Source organism: Ovis canadensis, chromosome 4 (genome assembly GCF_042477335.2).
Source record: "Ovis canadensis isolate MfBH-ARS-UI-01 breed Bighorn chromosome 4, ARS-UI_OviCan_v2, whole genome shotgun sequence".
NCBI lineage: Eukaryota > Metazoa > Chordata > Mammalia > Artiodactyla > Bovidae > Ovis > Ovis canadensis.
The window spans coordinates 82,121,924-82,146,765 of record NC_091248.1 but is presented as its reverse complement, the minus strand read 5'-3'; the positions used below and the strand labels follow the sequence as shown (position 1 = coordinate 82,146,765).

Genomic DNA, 24,842 nt, shown 5'->3' with positions numbered 1-24,842 from the left:
GAGGAATAGGGAAAATTTCAAAAAGGTAATGGCACTTAAGCTGGGTTATTCAGGATGAGTACTGTGGCGTGCTGTGATCCACGGGGTCACAAAGAGCTGGACACGACTGAGCAACTGAACTGAACTGAACATTTCAAGAACTTGAGATTTTAAAGGGATGGTTTCATCAGAGAAAACTACAGGCGTGAAGTATGAAGGTGAGCTATTGTGTGGCAATTTCAAGGACAGAATATCTAGACCACAGATGCATGAAATAAGAATGGGAGAAGTAGAAGGTAACACACTGTGAGATCAGAGAGTGAATGCCACACTTGTGAGTTTAGACTCCACTCATTCAGCAGTGAAGAGGTTTCTAAGGAGATTTTCATACTCTGAGCTGTGTATGAGGTTGCCCACTTCTGGTAGCAGGAAACAGGGTAGATTAAAGGGGGGACATGTGTGAAGTGAGAGGCTGGGAATCCAGATGGGTGACCACTGCCAAGGCCAGGAAAAGAATAACAGGGTCTGAATCTGGGCATCATCACTGCTGATGGAAAGCGAAGGTTACAAGAGTCATTGCAGGAAGAGAGACGCAGACTGGAGAGAACAAACCTGTGGACACATGACGTGGGGTAAGGAGAGGGTGGGACGAACTGAGAAGTGGCACTGACACACAGATACTACTATGTGCCGAGTCGCCAGCTAGCGGGAAGCTGTGTACAGCACAGGGCGCTCAGCTTGGTGCTCAACTTGGCAGGTGACAACCTAGAGGGGTGCGATGGGGGTGAGGGTGGGAAGGAGGCTCAAGAGGGAGTGAATATATATATACTTATGGCTGATTCACGTTGTTGTACAGCAGAAACTAACACAGCCTTGTAAAACAATTATGCTCCAATTAAAATGTTGTTTAAATAAAAAACAAAAAAGTCATTGAAGGGTAGAATCAATCATTGAAGAGGTAGAATCAATAGATCTTTCAGTTCAGTTCAGTTGCTCAGTCGTGTCCGACTCTTTGTGACCCCATGAATCGCAGCACACCAGGCCTCCCTGTCCATCACCAACTCCCGGAGTTCACCCAAACTCATGTCCATCGAGTCGGTGATGCCATCCAGCCATCTCATCCTCTGTCATCCCCTTCTCCTCCTGCCCTCAATCCCTCCCAGCATCAGAGTCTTTTCCAATGAATCAACTCTTCACATGAGGTGGCCAAAGTACTGGAGTTTCAGCTTTAGCATCATTCCTTCCAAAGAACACCCAGGGCTGATCTCCTTTAGAATGGACTGGTTGGATCTCCTTGCAGTCCAAGGGACTCTCAAGTCCAACAGACTTCTCCAACATCAGTTCAAAAGCATCAATTCTTCGGCGCTCAGATTTCTTCACAGTCCAACTTTCACATCCATACATGACCACTGAAAAAACCATAGCCTTGACTAGACGGACCTTTGTTGGCAAAGTAATGTCTCTGCTTTTGAATATGCTATCTAGGTTGGTCATAACTTTCCTTGATCTTTAAGACTGACTAAATAAGACAGGTGAAGAAGTGGAGAGAATTTAAAACATGTAAGGTTTCTAATCTGAGTATTATAACCCAGAGAATATATGATAACTTCAAATAGATCTGCTGAAACTAAAATCTACTTGTACATAGCTATTAAGATTTTCAATATAAGTGACCTGAGGCAATAGTATTTCTTGCATGACAGTGTTGTAATAAGTTTGAGTAAAAAAATAAATCCCCAATGTGAGGACTCAATTGTATTCAAAATTTAGACTGACAGGGTCTTCAAATGTCACAAGAGAATAACATTCACTTTAAAAAAGATAATATGAAGATGACTTCTGCTTCCAGCTTAATGACACACCTGGTATCAAACTATCCCTCCTGCTGGGAACAGCGGTCAAGTTGGATAAGCTACAAAGAAAAAAAAAAAAAAAAGCTATTTGAAGCTATCAGAGAGTATCCAAAGAAAAGAGGACTTGAGGTGCTCAGATCCTGGAGAGAGAAAGCACGCACTGAGGAGAGCCCAGTACTTCGTATTGGTTGTCCCCCAAGGTATTTACTGACTTCTAAGATGTATATATGCAGGGTGAAATTTGTGTAGCTAAACCTGAAGCACTTGCTGGGTAGAGACTTGACAGTTTCACAGGACTAGGGAGACAAAATTAGAGCTCTGAGCCCAGAAAAAGGAGTCTCCAGTGATTTTTAGTTGAAAGGCCTAAAAGTGCTACACCTTAAAATAAGAGCAAGTAAGAATTACACAGTCCCCAACTGAATCAAGGTGATTTTTTAATATGCTATATGCTTGCCAGAAGAAAATTAATGTCCAAGTTCAGAAAGATAACAGAACCCAGATTCTCTACACTTTTTCATATGTGGTGTCCATGATCTTTCATAAAAGATCAATAGGCATTTTCATCAAATAAGGAATAAAGCAAGGATGACCACTCTCTTTTCTATTCAACATTATACTAGAATTATTAGCCAGTGTAATCAGACAAGAGAAACCAAATGTATAAGAAGGACTAAAATGATTTCTATCTGAAGATGATAGAAAAGTACACTAGCAAAGCTGCAGGGAATCAATGATGAAACGAACCTAAACAATAAAACCATTCAGGAATGTAGCAGGATGTAAAATCAACATTAAAAATCAACAGCTTTCATATATACAAACAATCTAAAGTTAGAAACTCCTGAAAGACTAAAAAATAGATTTGAACAAAAGGAAAGATATCTTCTTTTCTCAGACAGGATAGCTTAACATTACAAAGATGCGAGTTTTCCCTAAGTTACTTTACATGTGCAGTGTAATCCCAATAAAAATACCAACAAGCTATTTTATGGAGTTAAGTTGATACCAAAGTTTATATGGAAAAACAAACATGCATGAACAGCCAGGAAACATTGGAAATAAATATTTATGAGGGGGGAACTAGCAGACACTGAAACATACTATAAAGTCTCTATAATTAAAACAGTGTGGTACTGGCACAAGGCCAATAGAATAGAATAGAAAATCAAGAAATAAAAACATATCAAAATTTAGTATACGAAAACAGTGGCATTTGAAACCACTTGAGTAAAGATGGATTTTTAAATAAATGATGCTGGACAACTGAGTAGCCACTTTGGAAAAAGATAAAATTAAACCATATCTCATATCCTACATGAGAATAAATTCCAAATGGTCAGGGGACATAAAGAAAAAGAAATGAAACTATAAAGTACTACAAATTTATATGGGTCAATTCTTCTTTGGCTTTAATGTAGGAAAGGCTTCTTAACTATGACTCAAAATCCAAAGGTATTATGAGACAAAAAATAAATTTGACTAATAATAATTAAAAGGTTTTGCATGACAAAAACAAAATACAATTTTTAAAAAGCCAAAAGACAACTGAAAAACTGGCAGAAAGTGTTTCTTCAATCTGTAAAAAAGAAAAAAACAACTTAAAATTTATAAAGATATTGATATTTCACAGTGTAATACAGATTGAATTAATTAATTCTCATGATGTTTTTAAGGTGGGAGGCCGGTATTATATGCGATACTTTCAGATGGAGAAAAGGGACAGAAATACTAGAAAATCAGCTTAACTCACACAAAAGACAGAAGTACTTTCTATCAGCAGCCCTACTCCTCAACTAACACTTGCCTCTGTGTGCATATCACTCTCAATGGGCACACACACTCAAACCCCAAGTCTTTGCTTCTGTTTTCCTTATATAGCCTCCTTCTTTCTGATTATTTCACTTCAACCCCTGGACATTCAGCCATGTTACAGAAATTGCAGCTCAAATCCCACCTCCTTTGGACAGCTCCACAATCCTTACTCTTTAATCCACCATGACACATCTTTTAAATGTTGATTGCAAATTTTTATCTCCTGAGAATCTTCATGTTATGTTGACATTAAGTTCTCATGGCTTTCTTTTGTACCTATACTCCTCCCTGTGGCAGTTTCTATGGGAGGAAAACTGTCTGGAATTTTAAAAACATAAATCTTAGTTGAATAAGCAGTGGCCTTAAAAGCCATACTTGATTGAACAAACCAATCATTTATTTTTGCTCGTATTTAAACTATGGCATGTCCGATAATGACTGAATGCTATACTGCTAACTAAGTTTCTTTTGAGGGCAACCACACATATTCAGGCTGTGGAGGGTAGGGATTGAAGCTTTGCCAGGCTGGGGTTCCCAGATCACCAGCTTCATTTCCTGCCAAGCTCTGCCAGTTCTGAGCTTCTGGACAAATGGGGCTTAATTTAAGCCTCAGGGCCAGCTGCTGCCCCAGTCTCCTCACTGACAGCTCCTGGGATCATAAGAACAGGGGTAGGTGGAAAGTAACTGGAAAGACAGCAAGTCCTCCATTAATGATATCTCCTTAGACAGAGCTGGGAGATGCTTTCTCTAGTTACTCCTTTTAATTTCACATCACTCTGCCGATTGATCAGAGCATCAATTCACATTCCTTATGAAAGCAAACAGCAGAGAGAAAAGAAATTGAATTAATGTTGCTTTGGATTCTGTTGGACAGGAGAATTTTGAAAACACCCACCAGTGGTAAATAGTTATGAATTCTGTTCTGCTCAACTCAAAATGTCCGTTTGTGTATGTGCTTGGGTCAGTTTATTGTTATTAAGTATTAATAATTTAGTAATTTATCAAGTTAAGTAATTTAAAAATTAATTCCCATTATAAAAATATTTAGGGACTTCCCTGGTGTCCACTGGCTAAGACTCTGCATTCCCAATGCAGGGGGCCCAGGTTCGATCCCTGATCAGGGAACCAGATGCCACATAACCCAACTGAGTTAGCATGCCAAAACCAAAGATCCTGCATGCCACAACAAAGACCAAAGATCCTGCGTGCCACAGCTAGACCCAGAGCAGCCAAAATAAATAAATAAATATTTTTTAAAAATATTCAAGCAAATAGAAAAACATATACAAAGTAACACAAAAAGTTCATCCTACTAACAATCTTCATAAAAACAGCTGGGTGAAAACTTCATAGGAATTAAATTGAAGTTTTAGACTTATTTCAGGACAAGATTATTATTTTTACAAATTATTTTTTTCCTGTTCAAGAACATGGTACATTTTTGTTTATTTAAATTTTTTAAATATCTCTGAGTAGAATTTTATCATATTTTCATTTTTAAAGTCTTGCATATTTTTGGGTGCATTTGTAGGCACGTGGTGGAGAAGGCACTGGCACCCCACTCCAGTACTCTTGCCTGGAAAATCCCATGGGTGGAGGAGCCTGGTGGGCTGCAGTCCATGGGGTCGCTAAGAGTCGGACATGACTGAGCGACTTCACTTTCGCTTTTCACTTTCATGCATTGGAGAAGGAAATGGCAACCCACTCCAGTGTTCTTGCCTGGAGAATCCCAGGGACCGGGGAGCCTGGTGGGCTGCCATCTATGGGATCGGACAGAGTCGGACACGACTGAAGTGACTTTGCAGCAGCAGCAGCAGCAGTAGGCGCATGGAAGACGGTAGGTCTTTTTCAATCCCACTATGTTTTTCAGTTTTATCCTCAACAAATAATTATGTTTGTGAATGACATGGAATATATTCCAAAGATGAATTTTACAAACGAGTTTTACACAACCTGAAAGGTAGACAATAGCACTGCCAAATGTAACAATTAGACCTCAAATATTCTTTAAACCATGAAATAGAAAACATTCCTTTATACTCTCTGTCTAAATCTTCACCATGCCCCCTATTTGGGCTTCTTTAAAAGACAAATAGAGAAGGCAATGGCACCCCACTCCAGTACTCTTGCCTGGAAAATCCCATGGACGGAGGAGCCTGGTAGGCTGCAGTCCATGGGGTCGCGAAGAGTTGGACACGACTGAGCAACTTCACTTTCACTTCTCACTTTCATGCATTGGAGAAGGAACTGGCAACCCACTCCAGTGTTCTTGCCTGGAGAATCCCAAGGATGGGGGAGTTTGGTGGGCTGCCATCTATGGGGTCGCACAGAGTTGGACACAACTGAAGCAACTTAGCAACAGCAGCAGCAAAAGACAAATAGAAAGTGTTACAGCCAATATAAGACTATCTTTTCACATGGAAGTAAAAAAGCCCCAAAAGAAAACTATACTGTTCAACCCTTTAGCGGTCATTACTGAGTACACAGTGATAATACTAAGAATTTCCACTCATTGAGTGTCTCTCAGTTCCAGTGTGTTTCAGAGTGCCAGGGAACTAGCAATGACTAAGACACAAAGGGCTTATAGTCCAGTTTTGGAATCAATCTGCTAATGCACGTTTGTTGTATTTTTCCTTAGATTCCATTTAATTTGTTGGCAGTGCTTGGGTAAGGCCAGATAGCATCTAATTGCAAATAATTCTGGAGCTTCTTGGCAATGTAGGACTAATTGAAATGAGAGAAAAGCAAGTATACTTATATGATGAATAATATTAGGATCCAGGGGGCATTTAGAAGATGGAAAAAAAGGAGTGGGTTAATTTTGAACCATTTTCAATGTCCATACCAGTCATTACCCACATTAGTGGATTTATTATGTTCTTTTTCTTTCCCTAATAAGAGCCTTGTAAAATTCAGTACATCATCAGGCAACCTAATAATTACTGTATTTAGGGGCAGATGTGAGACCTTAGTCAGAGACTATTTATTATGCCCCATTCCCTAAAGTTTGACTGAACGGTCATTTTTCTGCTTCCTCATTAATAATCATAATAAGTAAACTGCAAGAGAGAGAAGGAAAGAACTCAGCAAATCAAAACTTAGAAAACTGGAAAGGTCAGAGCAATAAAGCATCCTGCCATTACTCACAGACTGTGTGAGATATGAGAGTTATGATTCTCAATTTTCATGACCAAAATTCTAGAGGGAACAAAAATGGCACCAAATGAATCCATTCAATTAATGTGGAAGCCCAGATTGGAAAAAAAAAAAAAAAAGAGAGAGAGAGAGAGAGAGAGAAATAAATAATTCCCTGAATCTGCCTTTTATCAACTCAAGTCCAAAATTGTAGGCCTCCCTGGAGCCTAAGAATCACAAAACAAAAGCTTAATGTGACTGGTAATTTAAGTGTTTGCTAACCTTTTGTCCTTTAAGCTCTGTGGAACAACCAGAAAAACATTACGTGATGAAGTTGCCCTGGTTCAATGTGCACTGGATAATGGCATCAATCTTCCAATAGCCCCAATCCAGGATTTGAAAAGCAGAAACAACTCCACCCCGAAGATTTTTTTTAGAAAGCTCTTTTGTTTCTTTGGATTACACTCAAAGATTTTCTTGCTGATTTTCCAAAAGTGCATTATTAATTTAGTGAGCTTTCCCCTTGTTTCATCACAAAAGATGTTATAGATACCTAAACTCTAATGCAATGCAATTACACGTCAAGGAAATATTTTGGAGCTACCACATAATTTTTTGGTTACCCGTTGTTTGGCTTTCAATTTGAAAATGCGTTTTGTAACAGACAAACAGAAAAGCCTGTTCTGAAAGATTTTGCATTTCACCCCCTCTTGCCTTTCTGTTTCCTTATCCAAATGTGAAACCAATAACTTTGTTCCCATTATAGTTTTCTTTCCTTCTCCTAAAATCTGGGCATTTTGAGTGGGTGTTTAAAGACACCTTCTTCAAGTATTCCCTAAGGCTAAAGCAACAAGAACTCACTCTCTGTTTTTGAAAAGTTAGAACAGTTGGAAACTTTTGAACAACCACTTAGTGCCAACGCTGCCCTTGATCTTCTTTTTACAGTACATGGGGTTTACACTTCATGAGCCAGATTCAATCCCAGCGGACCTCTGCTGGAGAACACAGGAAGAAATCTCCCCGTTTGTCTGCAGGGAGTATTTTCCGGCCAGAATGCATAAACCATTGAGAATATCTCCCATGGAGTCTGCTGAGAGGAAGATAATCCATTACCCTCCAGGCATTTGGCTGGGGTAAGAGGGAAAGAGGGGGGAGCCCCATCTCCAGTGATACTAATGGGAGCTACATTTGAAAATCTCACAAAAGCCAGATCCTGGAATCCAGTTCTTTCTCCCCACAGGTTTTGCATTTCTCAGAAGGCAACATTAGGAGAGATAGAGAACCAGAATGTAAATCATTATCTTTAAGAAAGCATATAAATCAAAAGAATGGATAAATATATTCTATTTGCATAGCCACTCTGAAGAGGTGCATTAGCCAGATCAAGACAAACCTATGTGCCCCAGTTTCAAAAGGCCTTTCCACGTTGGCCAAATAAAACCAGTCTCTCCTAGTGACCCTCAACTTTAACACTTCAAAGGGGCGCACTGAATTACTTTTATTGTTACTATGGTATTTGACAGCAATTCAGAGAAGGCCAGTGAAAATGAGGACCAGAGAGAGTTAAATGCTTTCATAGAACAAATGCCCTTTGCTGACGCCGAGTGCCAGCACATCATTAAGGGAAGATAGGAGTGAGGCCTTCTTAAGAGCTGACATTAAAAATTGAAATCCATTCTGCAAAAGACAGGCCTTGTGTATTTTTTAAAGCCCAAAACCATAGCAGCTAAAGGGTAATAAAAACTGCACATAAGAACATTATGGTGGTCAGACTGTTCCCAGGAAAACTTGATCCAGGATTCAGTATGTATTATATAAATTTGCAATATATCTATATGAAAACTCCACCCAAAGCTAGTGGAACTTTTCAAATTTCAGAGTGGGGAAAACCACCAATCTGACAGAAAAATGGGCAAGTAATCTGAAAGCATGCTCTTCATAGAAAATGAAGTATAAGGAGAATACAAATATTTGAAAAGATACTTGACCATAATCATAATGAAAGAAAATCAAATCAGAAAAAAAAAGTATGTTTTTCACCAATGAGATAAGCAATGATGAACACAAGTTAGAGATGTAGGGGAATGGCGTGTTTATTCTCTGTGAGTTGGCTGTGTATTTGGAGACAGTCTGAGTGGAAATAGACTTAATCAGTTTGGCAATATTTAGCAGGATAAAAATGTATATATCCTTGGCTTAAGCAGCTCTACTTCTAAGAGTTTACAAATAGATAGACAGCAAGTTTTTAATAATCGGAGACAACCTGAATGTTTAGGCCTGGCTACATTAATATGATGCATGCATTTGTGAAATACTTACGACATTGCTAGATGTGATGAGCCAAATCAACAAATATTGACTTGGAAAGAATGTCAAAGTACAGTGTGAAGTTCGAATTTGTTTTTTCTTTAAGTATGATAATTTTCTCCCTCTTGTGCAAAAAAAAGAGAAAGAAAGAAACATACATGCAAATGTTTATATACTTGTATGTACATAGAAAAAGCTGGAAGGATACACAAGAAATCACTAACAGCATATTAAAAAGCAAAGACATTACTTTGCTGATAAAGGTCCACACAGTCAAGAAGAAAGAAAAAGAAAGAAAGTGAAGTCGCTCAGTCATGTCCGACTCTTTGTGACCTCACGGAATGTAGCCTACCAGGCTCCTCCATCTGTGGGATTCTCCAGGCAAGAGTACTGGAGTGGGTTGCCATTTCCTTCTCTGGGGGATCTTCCCAACCCAGGGCTTGAACCCAGGTCTTCCACATTGCAGGCAGACGCTTTACCATCTGAGCCACCAGGGAAACCCCATAAAGTCAAAGCTATGGTTTTTCCAGTAGTCATGTATGGATGTGAGAGTTGGACCATAAAGAAGACTGAAGGCTGAAGAACTAATGCTTTGAGCTGGAGTGGTGGAGAAGATTCTTGAGAGTCCCCTGGACAGCAAGAAGATCAAACCAGTCAATCCTGAAGGAAATCAACCCTGGATATTCATTAGAAGGGCTTATGCTTAAGTTCCAATACTTTGGCCACCTGATGCAAAGAGCCAACTCATTGAAAAGACACTGATGTTGGGAAAGATTGAGACTAGGAGGAGAAGGGGCAATGGAGCATGAGATGGTTGGATGGCATCACCGACTCAATGGACATGAGTTTAAGCAAACTTCAGGAGATAGTGAAGGATAGGGAAGCCTGGTATGCTTCAGTTCATGGGGTTACAAAGAGTTGGACACAACTTAGTGACTGAAGAACAACAAAACTATGGTTGCTCTAAGAAATCAGATTGTAATATGTGTTTGAGTGTATGTTTTATATATATATATAGTATATATATATATATATATATATATATATATATATATATTCAAGAAAAAATGCAGAGATGCTCAGATTGGGATGAAGGTGGAATTGTGAACATTGCCCTGGTTCTTTTGTTTATGTGGCTGAAAAACAATACAGGACCCCCTGATGGACAGCTTAGATATGGAGGGAGTGCTGTCCTATAAGAAGTCACCAGAGGGCAAGTTCAATCATGCATATATTGTACTCCTGGAATTCTTTCATAGGAGAAATTGTCCTTAGTTTAGTTCAGTCGCTCAGTCATGTCCGACTGTGACCCCATGAACTGCAGCACGCCAGGCCTCCCTGTCCATCACCAACTCCCAGAGTTCACCCAAACCCATGTCCATCAAGTTGGTGATGCCATCCACCCATCTCATCTTCTGTCGTCCCTTTCTCCTCCTGCCCCCAATCCCTCCCAGCATCAGAGTCTTTTCCAATGAGTCAACTCTTCACATGAGGTGGCCAAAGTACCGGAGTTTCAGCTTTAGATCAGTCCTTCCAGTGAACACCCAGGACTAATCTCCTTTAGGATGGACTGGTTGGATCTCCTTGCAATCCAAGGGACTCTCAAGAGTCTTCTCCAACACCACACTTCAAAAGCATCAATTCTTCAGCGCTCAGATTTCTTCACAGTCCAACTCTCACATCCATACATGACCACTGGAAAAACCATAGCCTTGACTAGACGGACCTTTGTTGGCAAAGTAATGTCTCTGCTTTTGAATATGCTATCTAGGTTGGTCGTAACTTTCCTTCCAAGGACTAAGCGTCTTTTAATTTCATGGCTGCAATCACCATCTGCAGTGATTTTGGAGCCCCCCAAAATAAAGTCTGACACTGTTTCCACTGTTTCCCCATCTATTTCCCATGAAGTGATGGGACCAGATGCCATGATCTTCATTTTCTGAATGTTGAGCTTTAAGCAAACTTTTTCATTCTCCTCTTTCACTTTCATCAAGAGGCTTTTTAGTTCCTCTTCACTTTCTGCCATAAGGGTGGTATCATCTGTATATCTGAGGTTATTGATATTTCTCCTGGCAATCTTGATTCCAGCTTGTGTTTCTTCCAGTCCAGCGTTTTTCATGATGTACTCTGCATATAAGTTAAATAAGCAGGGTGACAATATACAGCTTTGACATACTCCTTTTCCTATTTGGAACCAGTCTGTTGTTCTATGTCCAGTTCTAACTGTTGCTTCCTGACCTGCATACAGATTTCTCAAGAGGCAGGCCAGGTGGTCTGGTATTCCCATCTCTTTCAGAATCTTCCACAGTTTATTGTAATCCACACAGTCAAAGGATTTGGCATGGTCAATAAAGCAGAAATAGATGTTTTTCTGGAACTCTCTTGCTTTTTTCCATGATCCAGCAGATGTTGGCAATTTGATCTCTGGTTCCTCTGCCTTTTCTACAACCAGCTTGAACATCTGGAAGTTCACGGTTCATGTATTGCTGAAGCCTGGCTTGGAGAATTTTGAGCATTACTTTACTAGCATGTGAGATGAGTGCAACTGTGTGGTAGTTTGATCATTCTTTTGCATTTCCTTTCTTTGGGATTGGAGTGAAAACTGACATTTTCCAGTCTCATGGCCACTGCTGAGTTTTCCAAATTTGCTGGCATATTGAGTGCAGCACTTTCACAGCATCATATTTCAGGATTTGAAATAGACTTCATTAAAAACATATACTATAGTCGCCATGCTATACATTACATCCCCAGGACTTTTTAATCTTATAACTGGAAGTTTGCCCCTTTGACTACCTTCACCCATTTTACCCACCCCCAACCCCTACCTCTGGCAAAACCAATCTTTTCTCTGTAACTGTGAGCATGATCTTTATAATTGCACCTATAAGTGAGATCATATATTTGTCTTTCTGTCTGACCTCAGTTTTAACTGATGCCCTGAGTATAAAGAAATGATTTTCATGTTTAGAACTCTGTTCAAAGTAATAATACATTGATTCAAAGTAAATGTTTTATAGCTTTTGTTTCTCAGTGAAGGTATTCATTTCAACAATTTTTTTTTTTTACCAAAAAGTGCTTGCTTTATAGGCAGAATATCCATGAGTTTTGACAAATATTTGCAAAGGCTTGCTGTCTTCAATTAATCAACTTAAGTTCTATAAATTTAATGTAAAAGTATAAGATGTTAAGTGTTAAAACAGGAAGAGGAATCGAAGACAATTGTGTTACAGATTTTCACTTTTAAGTAAACACTTGATGAAACACTGTATTATCATTTTTCTATTGAGAATCTATCGTCAGTGTTATTTCAAGTAATAACCTCCTCATCCAAACACCAGTCATCGGCAAACCTGGCCATCTGTCCTGCATTAGCTGTATCTGGAATACTAAAAATGAAGTAAAAGAACGGAAGAACAGCAGAGCTATCACAAAACTAGGAAAAGGCAAGGTGCATCTCATATTTGTTCATAAAATTAATGGAGAAAGGAATGAGAAGTGGCAGTGAGGGCAAGCAATGGAAGAGCATCAAGAATCTCTTCTGGGGACTTCCCTGGTGGTCCAAGGGTTATGAATCTGCCTTCCAATGCAGGGGACATGGGTTTGATCCATGGTCGAGGAACTGAGATCCCACATGCCTCAGGACAACTAAGCCTATCCATCACAATTACTGAGCCCATACTTTCTGGAGCCTGTGCGCCACAGCTACAGAGCTCATGCAGCTAGATGAAGAACCCACATGAGTAATCAAGGTTGATTCCCTGTCTCTCCTTCCTCTGAGTGTCCCAATTGGAGGAGGATTGTTCTTCCATTGTGGATATAAGTAGGGGGGCTCCATGGTCAGGTTTATCAGAGATGGCTTTGGTTCACTCCCGTAGTTTCTAATATCATACTTTCTCTATCAAAACCCTTTCTCTATCAAAACCATCCTAGTTCAAATGATAAATTATATAGTTACCCTCCTTAATATAGGTGGATTAAAGTGGGGAATGAGAAACAGGGTCCCTTGGATTATGACTGTTTGCTGAAAATATTTTTGACCACCTCCTCAAAATATAGGTAATTGATAGGATATTAAAAACTTTTTTTGGAAATCGACTGGATTTCTCTGCAAATACCACTCTACATGGCTCAAAAAGGAAAAGAAAAAAAAAATTTCTCCTCTGTTATTTGCCCAAACTATGTTGTCCATGGGGTAGAAAACACATCGTAGTCTATTTTATGTCTTACCATTTACTCTGTGGTGTAGGTAAACATCAAGGATAGTCTTCAATGATCCCCACCTCCTGAAATTAAGTTAAGTCGCTCACTCAGTCGTGTCTGACTCTTTGAGACGCCATGGACTGTAGCCCACCAAGCTCCTCCATCCATGGGATTCTCCAGGCAAGAATACTGGAGTGAGTTGCCATTTCCTTCTCCAGGGGATCTTCCTGACCCAGGGATCGAACCCAGGTCTCCCACACTGCAGGCAGACGCTTTAACTTCTGCGCCACCAGGGAAGCCCTCCTGGAATTATACCCTATATAATCCCCATCCCTTGAGCATTCTCATAAATCCTCTCTGCTTGGCTGGACCAAGTGACTTGCTTCTAATCAATTGAATATGAGAAAGGTTATGATAGGCTGGGCTGGTCAGGGGAGGGGGGTTGACAGCAGGGGAGGGTCAGGACTTTGTGATTAGGTTACAAAAGGTACGACTTCCTTTTTGTTAGTAGACACACTGTTTTGCTGATTTTGATGAAGAAAACTGCACCTTGAAGAGGCTCATGTGGCAAGAGATTAGGGGAGCTTCCAGCCAACAACCAGTGAGAAACTGAAGTCCTCAGTCCAACCACCTCAAGGATCTGGATTCTGCCAACAACTGTACAAATGAGCTTGGAAAGGGGACTCTTCCCCATGCAAGCTTTCGGATGAAACCCCAACCCTGCTGATACTTTGACTGCAGCCTTCTGAGGAGTCCTTGAAGTAGAGGGTCAGGGTAAACTATTCTAGATGCTAGATGAACAGAAACTTCAAAATAGTAAGCTGTTTTAGGCTCCTAAATTTGGGAGTAATTTGTAACCTACATAGATGACTATTAGATTCTGTGTGATACTGGTAAAACCGTTTAATACTTCTCTGTCTTAGTTTTCTCTTCTGCCTGGTGCAGAGGAAGGCTGAATATATAAATATTTGTGGCCTAAATAAACGTGACACAGAGGTTAATCTCTAAAATTCTCCCTAATGCAAACATTTGACAATGTTTTGTTTAGAAAGGGACAACTCTTGCTGACAGATTTTAAAATATGTGTTGTACTGCTTTTCCTTTGATGCTACATTTTTGCATATTTTTATATCACCTTAAATTTTTTGATTTTAAAAAGAACCTCAAAACAGAAGCCTCTTGTTTGAAAAGTTGCATCACCTTTTTTGTTTTAAAAATATTCCTACCTGTGTGTGTCTGCACAGCCTGGCTGAGGATCACTGCAAAACTTTGATGTAAATGGTCATGTGCCCTGCAATTTTTGAACAGATACGTGTGTTTTATGATCACTGTCTCACCTGGCTCCAGAGCAACACCTGCCTCTCATTTAGGATGCAAGGCGACTGCAGCCTGGCCAGAGTGTTAGATACATTTCATTTCACCTTCCTCTGAATTCACGGTAGAGCCTTTTTATAAATCTTCCAGATCATTTCCAAGAACCTCTGGTACTAAAATACCACCAGTCTGTGCTAACCCTGCTTTTCTGAGGATTAAACTTTGCTTCATTGTGGGTAAAAATGGTGTTTTACAGGCTGGAAACAATGTCTTTGATGTTAAAATCATTCCCATGGTGGACTGCAAAAATCTTTTTGGAGACAACACTAAAATCTTTCCAAAAATGTCTTTGAACATTAAAAAAAATTATTTTATTTTTTTACGGAGTTATTTAAACAGCAAAAGAAAAGTGTTACTATCCCAGTGCCATCTTGCACATGGATTTCTATTCAGCAATAAGAATGCGCTCTTTCTCCCTGCCACCACATGAATGGATATCAGAAGCACAAAGATGAATGAGAGAGTCAAACACGAAACAGTACAACTATATGATTTCATTTATAAAAGTACAAAAATAGGTAAAGCTGATCTTTGGAATTTTGTTGTTGGTCAGTCAGTAAGTTGTGTCCGACTCCTTGTGACCCCATGAACTGCAGCATGTCAGGCTTCTCTGTCCATCACTCTCTAATTCTTTGGAGTTAGGAGTCAGATTAATGTTTATCTTTGGTGTGGGGTTGTAACAGGGGGAAGCTTGAGAGAACCTTTCAGGATACTGGTGATATTCCATTTCTTGACCTGGGAACTGCTTATACCAGGCAGTTCACTGTTTTAAATCCATCAAGTTTTTATATTCTGATTTCTATATATATGTTATACTTCAATATATATTTTAAATGTTAAAAACAAATTATAGTCAGGTTTTTCTAGCAAATACAAACTACAAGTAAGCAGAGGAAGCAATCATACCATCAGAAAAGGCTATTTCAGGGCATGCAGTATTACATGAATTGAAGAATGTCATTTTATACTGTCAACAGATCAGTCCACCATCAAGGTAATCAGTTGCAAACCTCTGTGCATCAAATGAACTAAAATCAAGTTATAGTAAGTAAAATCTTCAAAAATTTACCAAAACAATATTGTTAGGTATGTCACGCAGATTTCCATTTATAAACACATACATGATAATTAACAGTGGCAGAGGAGGGTTTACAACTTGAATTTACACTCACTAAGGCTAATTCCACCTCTTTGATCAAAAAACTTGCAACCTAGTACAGCTCTGTTTCTCATGAAGACCAACCATTTACTTGATGTCGGCAGGTCCAACGTACGTGGACCTGCTCTAGAGGAGGGCTGGCCATTGGTTCTCCCTGTTCACCACACACTTGGGACGGGAGGTGACACAGCAGAGATGAGGCTGTAGGGCCTCCCCAGTAGCTCAGTGGGTCAAGAGTTTGCATGCAGTGCAGGAGACACAGGAGTTGCAGGTTCAATCCTGATGTTAGGAAGATCTCCTGGAAGAGGAAATGGCAGCCTACTCCAGCTGAAAAATCCCATGGACGAAGAAGCCTGGTGGGCTGTAGTCCAAAGGGTCACAAAGAGTCAGATATGACTAAGCATGCGCACACACACACAAACACACACACACACACTTGGGCCAGAGAGGGACAAGAGGTTTTCAGGGCATCTGGCAGCTTTCATTTCTCCCCAATGCCAGCACTGATTTTTGGTCCGTGTGTGCCCACTTTGCAAAACCTGTTGCTTGATCATGCACTCATGACCAAACATAGCTAGAGGGAATGCTGGTTTTCAAGAAAACTTCCAGTCTTGAACTGGCCCATCCATTACCTGGTGTATGAAACATAATAGACCCGCTACCACTTTCCTGTCTTATGCACAGGGAAACTGTAGACGCAGAGAGTGTCAGTGCCTACACTTTGGGCATTTGGCCTAATTTTCTTGTGCTGTCTGGGAAAGGAAATGTGGAGGGTTCCACCCACACCAACTCACAACTTTGTTTATTTTCCTTTCAAGTCTGCTTCAGAGGCCAAGACGCTGGTGAGATGAATAGTCCATTTATTGCCCTGGGTTAGGACATCACAGTCTGTCATTGCGCCATGTGTTTTTACGTGTGAACTTGGATGCTATATGAACACTTAAAGTGGGGGAGGCAATGCAGGGATGACAGCCGGTGGGAACGAACGGGCTTATTTCAAGACTGATTTAAAAGACGATGGGGTGGTAGTAGACCCTATCCTGAATATCAGTGGGTGACGGCTGTAAGGAAATAAACAAGTCTAGAGTGAAATATGTGGAAGATAGCACTGGCATGCATTAAATAAAGCTAACATATTTAATCAGAGGGGTTCACTTGTGATCTTTGTGGCTAAAGGAGAACTTGTAAATACTGTAAAAAGCCAGAGGAGATGCTAACAGAGTGAAAGGGAACAACTGTTATAAAAATGAATAATGACACCCACCTGCCCAGCTGCCACTTTAAGAGAACAAAAAATACACACAAATACATAGGTGGGGAAGGGGCACAATTGTATTATTGACCTCTAGGGCATCACCAACTCATGGACATGAGTCTGAACAAGCTCTGGGCGATGGTGAAGGACAAGGAAGTCTGGTGTGCTGCAGTCCATGGGGTTGCAAAGAGCTGGACACAACGGAGCAACTGAACAGCAAGCATAGAAATATTAAAGTGCCTTATAGTAGCCATTCCATTGAGCACAGACTGGCCAGAAAGAAATGGAGTATATGTCAGGGCCCCGGAAGCAGAGAATAAGTTTGGGGTCCAGATCTGGGCAGACAGGAAGTGGAGAAAGCTAAAAACAGACAATGAAAACTTCCGGAGGATTAATTATCAGTAGATGCCTCCCCTGAAGCCCAGGATAATGGAGTATTTCAGCACTTGTATTCCGTTTTCCTCTGGGACGGATGAATAAGATCTTAAACTCATCTAGAAGCCGATCAAGCAGGGACCATTTGTTTCTTGTCTTAACAGTCCAGAATCTGTTGTTTCTCCTTCACTCCTGATCAGTTTTTGTCCCAAGGGTCAGGGACTCCTGGAACTTATCGTGTTTCATCTTTGTTTCAGTTGCTGCTGCTGCTAAGTCGCTTCAGTCGTGTCCGACTCTGTGCGACCCCATGGACGGCAGCCCACCAGGCTCCCCCGACCCCCGGGATTCTCCAGGCATGAACACTGGAGTGGGTTGCCATTTCCTTCTCCAATGCATGAAAGTGAAAAGTGAAAGTGAAGTCGCTCAGTCGTGTCCAACTCTTAGCGACTCCATGGACTGCAGCCCACCAGGCTCCGCCGTCCATAGGATTTTCCAGGCAAGAGTACTGGAGTGGGGTGCCATTGCCTTCTCCGCTAGCAAACTCCAAACTAAACCTATGATTCACCAAAAGTTTCACAGAACGTCGTTTTCCGTAGTGAGCTCTGTGGGTTGTCTGCAGTCTGGACTTCTGTTTCATGCCCCTTTCCTTCTCTCCTTCCTCATGCTGTGCACCTATTTTAATTTTCTGTTATTCTGTATTCTATATAGATTTCAAAATCCATCTTAAATACTTTCACCCAGAGGCCTGGTATAAATAAATGGCACCAGAATGACTTTTCATAATTGTAGTCTATAAAATATCATTTGCCTTAAAAAGGACATTTTAAAACAAGATCAACAAATATGGAAATAGTGACATTGGAACTTAGAAAAAGGAATCCAAACTTCTTGCTTGCACTGCTGGGTCACACTCCTCCACAGGGAAAGAAAATATTTTAGATCTGTGGTCAAGGAAGCTTCTGTTTCACCTGAAGGAGCAAGGAAAATACTGGGGAATTAATACAAATTCCACCAAAACCAATATATATATATTTGAAGTTTTAAATAATAAAATAAATTACATTTCCCTAACCTGCCTATTGTACTTTTCAGGGTATGCTATGTTTCACATGGGCATATGTTTGGTTCTTCATTTTTAATCTGTATCTTTTATTTAAAATTGTATTATTATGAAAGATATACAAGTTTGTATTAACATATGAACGAATGATGAAGTAAAAGTCTTCTTTTGTTGCCCTCATCTTCATCCCCAGAGGTTAGGATTATTGATCATTTTATGTCTATCATTCTGAAATTTCCTCTGTGTCCACACACACAAATGCCAACAACAGGCATCCTGGGTGCTAGCATTTGTTACTGCCTTATTTGTGTTAAATTAGTAAATTCCCACAATCGCCACCAGAGGGCATCAACCACCCAGAGCATTCAAAGTTATTGAGCCCCCCAGCACAGCAGGTACCTAGCTTGAAGGCTTGCTTGCGCTCACAATGCCTAGTTTTTGTGCTTTTTAAAAAATTATCTTATAGTGTTAAAGGGACTTGCCTGACCACACCCCCAGTTACTGAATGCAACCATGCAGGTAAAGCGTTTTACATAATGCATTGCTAAATAAACGCTTACTATCTCCACTCTTGTGCTGTGCTGTGCTAAGTCGCTTCAGTCGTGTCCAGCTCCGCAACCCTGCAGCTCTGAGTGGTCCACCAGACTCCTCTGTCCACGGGCTTCTCCAGGCAAGAATACAGGAGTGGGTTGTCATGCCCTTCTCCAGGGGATCTTTTCGACCCAGAGATTGAACCTGCATCTCTAAAGTCTCCTGCATTGGCTTATTCCATGGTAAAAACAAAACAAAACAAAACAAAAAAAACACCAGAACCATCCCTTGCTCTGATATTCTCCCTAACATATATATCCCTGCCATGATCTTATACTTAATATTGGGCCAATGTAGGGTTATTGCATCATTTCCAAAAGTGCTTCTGCCTTGAACTGATTAATTCAAGGATAGATGAGTGCATCTAGCTGAGTCTCATCTCTTGTTAAAGATGTATTACCTTAAATTTTTGTTTTGAGTCTCATTTCTTGTTAAAGGTTTATTACCCTATGTATTTCTAGCCAATTAAAATTTATTTTGTGGAATATACATATTACACATACTCTAGGGCTTCCCCAGTGTCTCGGGGGTAAAAGAATCCACCGGAATGCAGGAGACACCGGAGACTCAGGTTTGATCCCCAGCTCTGGAAAATCCCCAGAAGGAGGAAATGACTACCCACTCCAGTATCCTTAGCTAACAACTCCCATGGACAGAGCCTGGTAGGCTACAGTTCAAAGTGTCTCAGAGTCAGACATGACTGAGCAGAGCACAGCACGGCATCCTTTTAAAAGTGCATTTTCTTAGATACCACCATCACAGAGGCAAAATTGTGGCTGAGATGGAGCTAGTTACCACTCACAAACATTATTCAACCACGTTCACGCTAAGAACGAATGGAAACTTTCTTTCAGAGAAATAATTCATAAAAGTAGCTATTAATAAATGGAGAAGAGGAGAGTTTCCACTGAATTTTTTAAAAATTTCCATTATGTCCATATATTTTACAGGTAAACACAGGTAAATGTGTTTGAATTTAAGCATAAAATAGACTTTTGATACTTATCTGCAAATATTGTGCAGTGCTCACTCCCCAGGTCATGCCAGCTCCTTGAGACCCCATGGACTATAGCCCTCCAGGCTCCTCTGTCCATGGGATTTTCCAGGCAAGAATACTGGAGTGGGTTGCCGTCTCCTTCTCCAGGGGATCTTCCCGACCCAGGGACTGAACCCAAGTCTCCTGCCTACATCTCTGCATTGGCAGGTGGATTCTTCACCACTTGATTCACCTGAGAAGCCCTATCTGCCTGTATTTACAATTGAAAATTCAAAGGTTTAAATGGGAGATGGACAGTAACCTGTGTGGCCACACGGTGGCACTATTTCACTGACTTGAGAAATGCTAAAAACAACTCTGGTGACAACAGGAGACTGTGACAGTATGTGAATGAATCACCTTCGTAGTATTATCCCAAATTGAAGGAAAGAATCCAGTAGAATTTGCTTTAAATTAATTTCTATAAGCTATGTAACCAAAAATAGCACCAAAATGCAAATGTAAGAAGTATGAGGAAATTGCATTGCTGAAAAATGAGTTAGAAATTAAAAGGCTCCATAAGGCTAACTTACACTATTGCCTGTAATAGTACTATTTTATTTTATAGCTCTCTCCACACGTACAAGGAATTTCCACTAACACTGTTATATTTTGTTCTTCCGGGGAGACAGGCAAGGGAGATTTTATACCCATTTCCAAGTAAGGAACTGAAAGATTAAGAAGTGATAGTTCCTGGCATTCAAAGACTGCAAAACCTTCTGCAGCACTGAGGAGTGTTTGGGGTCCTAACATCTTACTGATGTCTGTGAAAAGTGTTAGTCGCTCAGTCATGTCCAACAAGGGGTTTGCAACCCCATGGACTGCAGCAACCCCAGGCTCCTCACTCCATGGAATTCGCCAAGCAAAGAACACTGGAGTGGGTTCCCATTTCCTTCTCTAGGACACTGATGTCTGTGCTGCTGCTGCTGCTAAGTCGGTTCAGTCGTGTCCGACTCTGTGCGACCCCAGAGACGGCAGCCCACCAGGCTCCCCCGTCCCTGGGATTCTCCAGGCAAGAACACTGGAGTGGGTTGCCATTTCCTTCTCCAATGCATGAAAGTGAAAAGTGAAAGGGAAGTCACTGATGTCTGTGAGGTAGTGTAAATTCCACAGGCATTTCACCTAAGCCACTGGGTACTCTGGCTCTGGAGTGTTCCCTGAACCCCACCCAGGATGAACTGGCTGTATCCTAAGTTTTGCATTCATTCCCCATTGGCCAGCACAGGCTACATAGACAGTGTTGATCATGAAGACCACAGCTTCAGCAATTACAGAATCCCCAGAGGAACCCATCTTCCATCCCAGAAATGTGAAATGATTTATTATCTGCACCCTCCCTTCAGCCATGGAGCTGAAATCTGCATCCTGCATCTAGTCTCATGATAGGGGACTGCAGAAATCAAACTACCATCCCCTCATTTCTTATTCATAGAGAAGGCAACGTATAATATGATTACATACATGATGGATTGAATCCGACAGACAGTATAAAAGGAAAGCTGGAGAACATTAACTAGGGAATGGATTTTTCACTGATATTCAACGTCTCCTGTAGTCAACAGTGAAGGGAGGTGGGGGTGAGACAAATGCAAAGAGACACACAAATAACTTTCCATATCAAACTTTCAAATAAATCTTTCCATCAGGCAAAGGCTATTTGCTCTATGCCAGGCACTTGGCTGCGTGCTTTATATACTTCATCTCTTTTAATCACCCTAGTTTTACAGACATAAAAAAAGAGGTTCCAAGAAGTGAAGTTCAGACAAACAGGACTTGGAACCCATCTTGCCAAGCACAACCAGACCTCTATTCTTGACCATGAACTACACTCCCTCCCAGTGTGCTTCTGGGACAGACACTCTGATGCTGTTCAGGATCTTTGTCCCTGGTCAGAGGCTGCTTTCAGCTGCTGACTACTCTGAGTGATGGCTCCTGAGACAAGATGTGGAATTCAAAGAAGTAAATGAAGCTGAAGCCTCTGGCCCTCTTTAGCTCAGGACACTGTGAGTTCTAGGAGTCACTGGAGGCTTCACAGCAGCAGAGGAAGCCAGGCTGCCATCAGAAAGCTATTCTAGTGAAGCATCTTTGGTGTACTGACTAAACAGATCTTCAAGAGGAAGGACCTAAGCCTCTAAACTTCTAATAATTTGTTGTGATTTATTTTTGCATTCTCAGCAAATATTCTCTATTGTGTCTAATTTTGTATTTATCTTTGTGTAGCTTTTTTTTAAAAAGAGATTTCCCCAAATTGTATAAGCTTCAAGCTCCACAGAGTCGGGATCTGCCCCTGCTTGTGCTTTTGATGTTAAATATTTTGCTTCTCATCTCCTAAAAGGCTGAAACAATTTCTCACAAATCTTCAAGTTGTCTAGGACAGCTGTCCTAGAAAGATAGAGAGAAGGAGAGAAGAAAGGAATAGAGAGAAGAAGGAAATGGACAGGCTCGGTTTGCTCCATGGAGGGAGCATCAGTACTAAGAGCATCTTTTTTTTGGTAAGCTACCTTTTAAGTAAACTGGATCTCTGCTCTTCTGATACTTCTAACATACTTCCAACAGTCTCAATAGACATCCAGTCCAGTTCAGTTCAGTTCAGTCACGTCCGACTCTTTGTGACCCCATAAACCTCAGCACACCAGGCCTCCCTGTCTATCACCAACTCCCGGAGTCCACCCAAACCCATATCCGTTGAGTCGGTGATGCCATCCAACCATCTCATCCTCCGTTGTCCCCTTCTCCTCCTGCCCTCCATCTTTCCCAGCACCAGGGTCTTTTCCAATGAGTCAGCTCTTCGCATCAGGTGGCCAAGGTATTGGAGTTTCAGCTTCAACATCAGTCCTTCCAATGAACACCCAGACTGATCTTTAGGATGGACTGGTTGGATCTTCTTGCTGTCCAAGGGACTCTCAAGAGTCTCCTCCAACACTCCAGTTCAAAGCATCAGTTCTTCAGCCTTCAGTTTTCTTTATAGTCCAACTCTCACATCCATACATGACCACTGGAAAAACCATAGCCTTGACTAGACGGATATACAGTAAGCCAAAAGGCTCAATTTATCAGGGCCTCTGTATAGCTAGAGACAAGATTAGACTCTTTTCCTGTGATTTGTTGGACATTTTGTTAACAAGAATCACCTGATTATAGTAACTGAATTATTCTGTATGATTTTTAGTCATGTATTATTTTGCCCTCATCTAGCTGAAGGGTCTTGAAATTCCTTAAGCAATTCAGCCACTTGCTCTGGAAGTTTGCAGCAGACCCCTGACTCCTTTGTCACATAGTAGCTGCCCCTGGTCAGCTTGGGTGCTGTGTTTACAAAGCTATAAGTGTCATTTAGTTCCTTGGGTCTAAGGATGAGTAATTCAATTGCTGTGCGTACTTCATTGGCCCGATCTACCTGGGTTGGTGATGGTGATCTCTGCTGACCACATTGTCAAGTTCATTGATGATAGTCCTTCTTTTACACCTCCACAGATGTCATTTTTTTCTTTTCAGTAGTATTGATCACCAGAGTACTGAGGCTCAAGCTCATGTCAACTTGGGGTGTCATACATGAAAGGAAAAAAGCTTAAATAAGCTTCAGAAATATAAACAGACATATAAAAATGCCTATTCTTCCCACTTTTTAAGTAAAACATCTATGTATGTTTTATAGCCTGAAAACACAACCTGCTGCTTAATTAAGTCATTCATATTAAGAGACAAAAAGAAACAAGGAGAGATGTTTTCCAAATGTGGGGCATTTGAAGGAAGTAGTGGAGGGTCTTCATCTGGTGTATGTTCATATAAAGTAGAAGCAAGCAAACACAGGCTTATTCTATTAGGCCTGTAACTCTTAAGGAAACCCAGCTGCTGCCCATTCCCAAGGCTTCTGCAGATTCCATGTCCATTATATCTGATCTTCCAAGCGCTTTGTTATCTATTGTTCTTTGTTAGTATGGCCTAAACTCAGACAAGCAGTAGCAGTCCCAGTATACAATCAAATTCTTTGGTCATCTGTTTTACCTAATTGTTAAGATAAATTTTAGCTCCCATAGTCTTATACAAAAATTTATTTTATGGAAATAGAAACCACCCTTTGCAAAAAAAAGAAAAAGAAGAAGTAAATAACTATCATGAATTCACCATCCAAGCTTGGGTAAGTTATGTTTGAGCATTATATTTTGACATACGTAAGTATATAACTGAAGCCCACATGTAGATGTACAATTAATTTAAAAAATAGCCTCCCTGAAGATGAGGTTTAACTCTGCAGAGTAGTTTTCTTTGTCTCCATTCTCTTGATTTTCATCGTTTGTTATTTTTTTCAATAAAGCTCCCCTCAAAAGCTTTATAGGATTACTAATTACCCCATGTCACCCATTGACAGAAGAAAGCCATTAGTATGGTCTCTAGTTATCTGAAATTCAAGTTGGCTTGCCAAGCTCTTAAGATGACAAATACACGCATTTGTAGAGCAGCTCCTGTCCCAGGGGGTTAACTAAATGGTCTGGAGGAGGGCGCGGAGGGTACAGGGGTCCTTGCGAAGCAGCGCTCTCCACTGGGGAGGGAAGACATCCTGGTTCGTGCGGTCCAGGTTAGAAATAACGAACAACAAATTATCTATATTTCCCCAGCTGAATCATAAGTATTTTTCACGTAGCCACTCTCTTCGGGGCATTCATAAAACGCTTCTCGTCGGATATTTCTAGCCACAGGATGTTCTT

At 40.7% G+C, this 24,842-nt stretch overlaps 1 protein-coding gene across 14 annotated transcripts in view; it reads right to left on the bottom strand.

Moving 5' to 3' along the window:
* TRIL (TLR4 interactor with leucine rich repeats) overlaps positions 1-24,842 on the bottom strand; it is a 158,906-nt gene that overhangs the window by 103,584 nt on the left and 30,480 nt on the right. The window contains exon 4 of one of the 14 annotated variants that reach the window (XM_069586742.1): positions 17,137-18,420. The exons of the other annotated variants lie outside the window; for them this stretch is intronic. The gene's annotated coding sequence lies outside the window, so the exon portion shown is untranslated. Of the gene's footprint in view, positions 1-17,136; positions 18,421-24,842 lie in introns of those variants that run through there. 14 annotated transcript variants of the gene reach the window in all.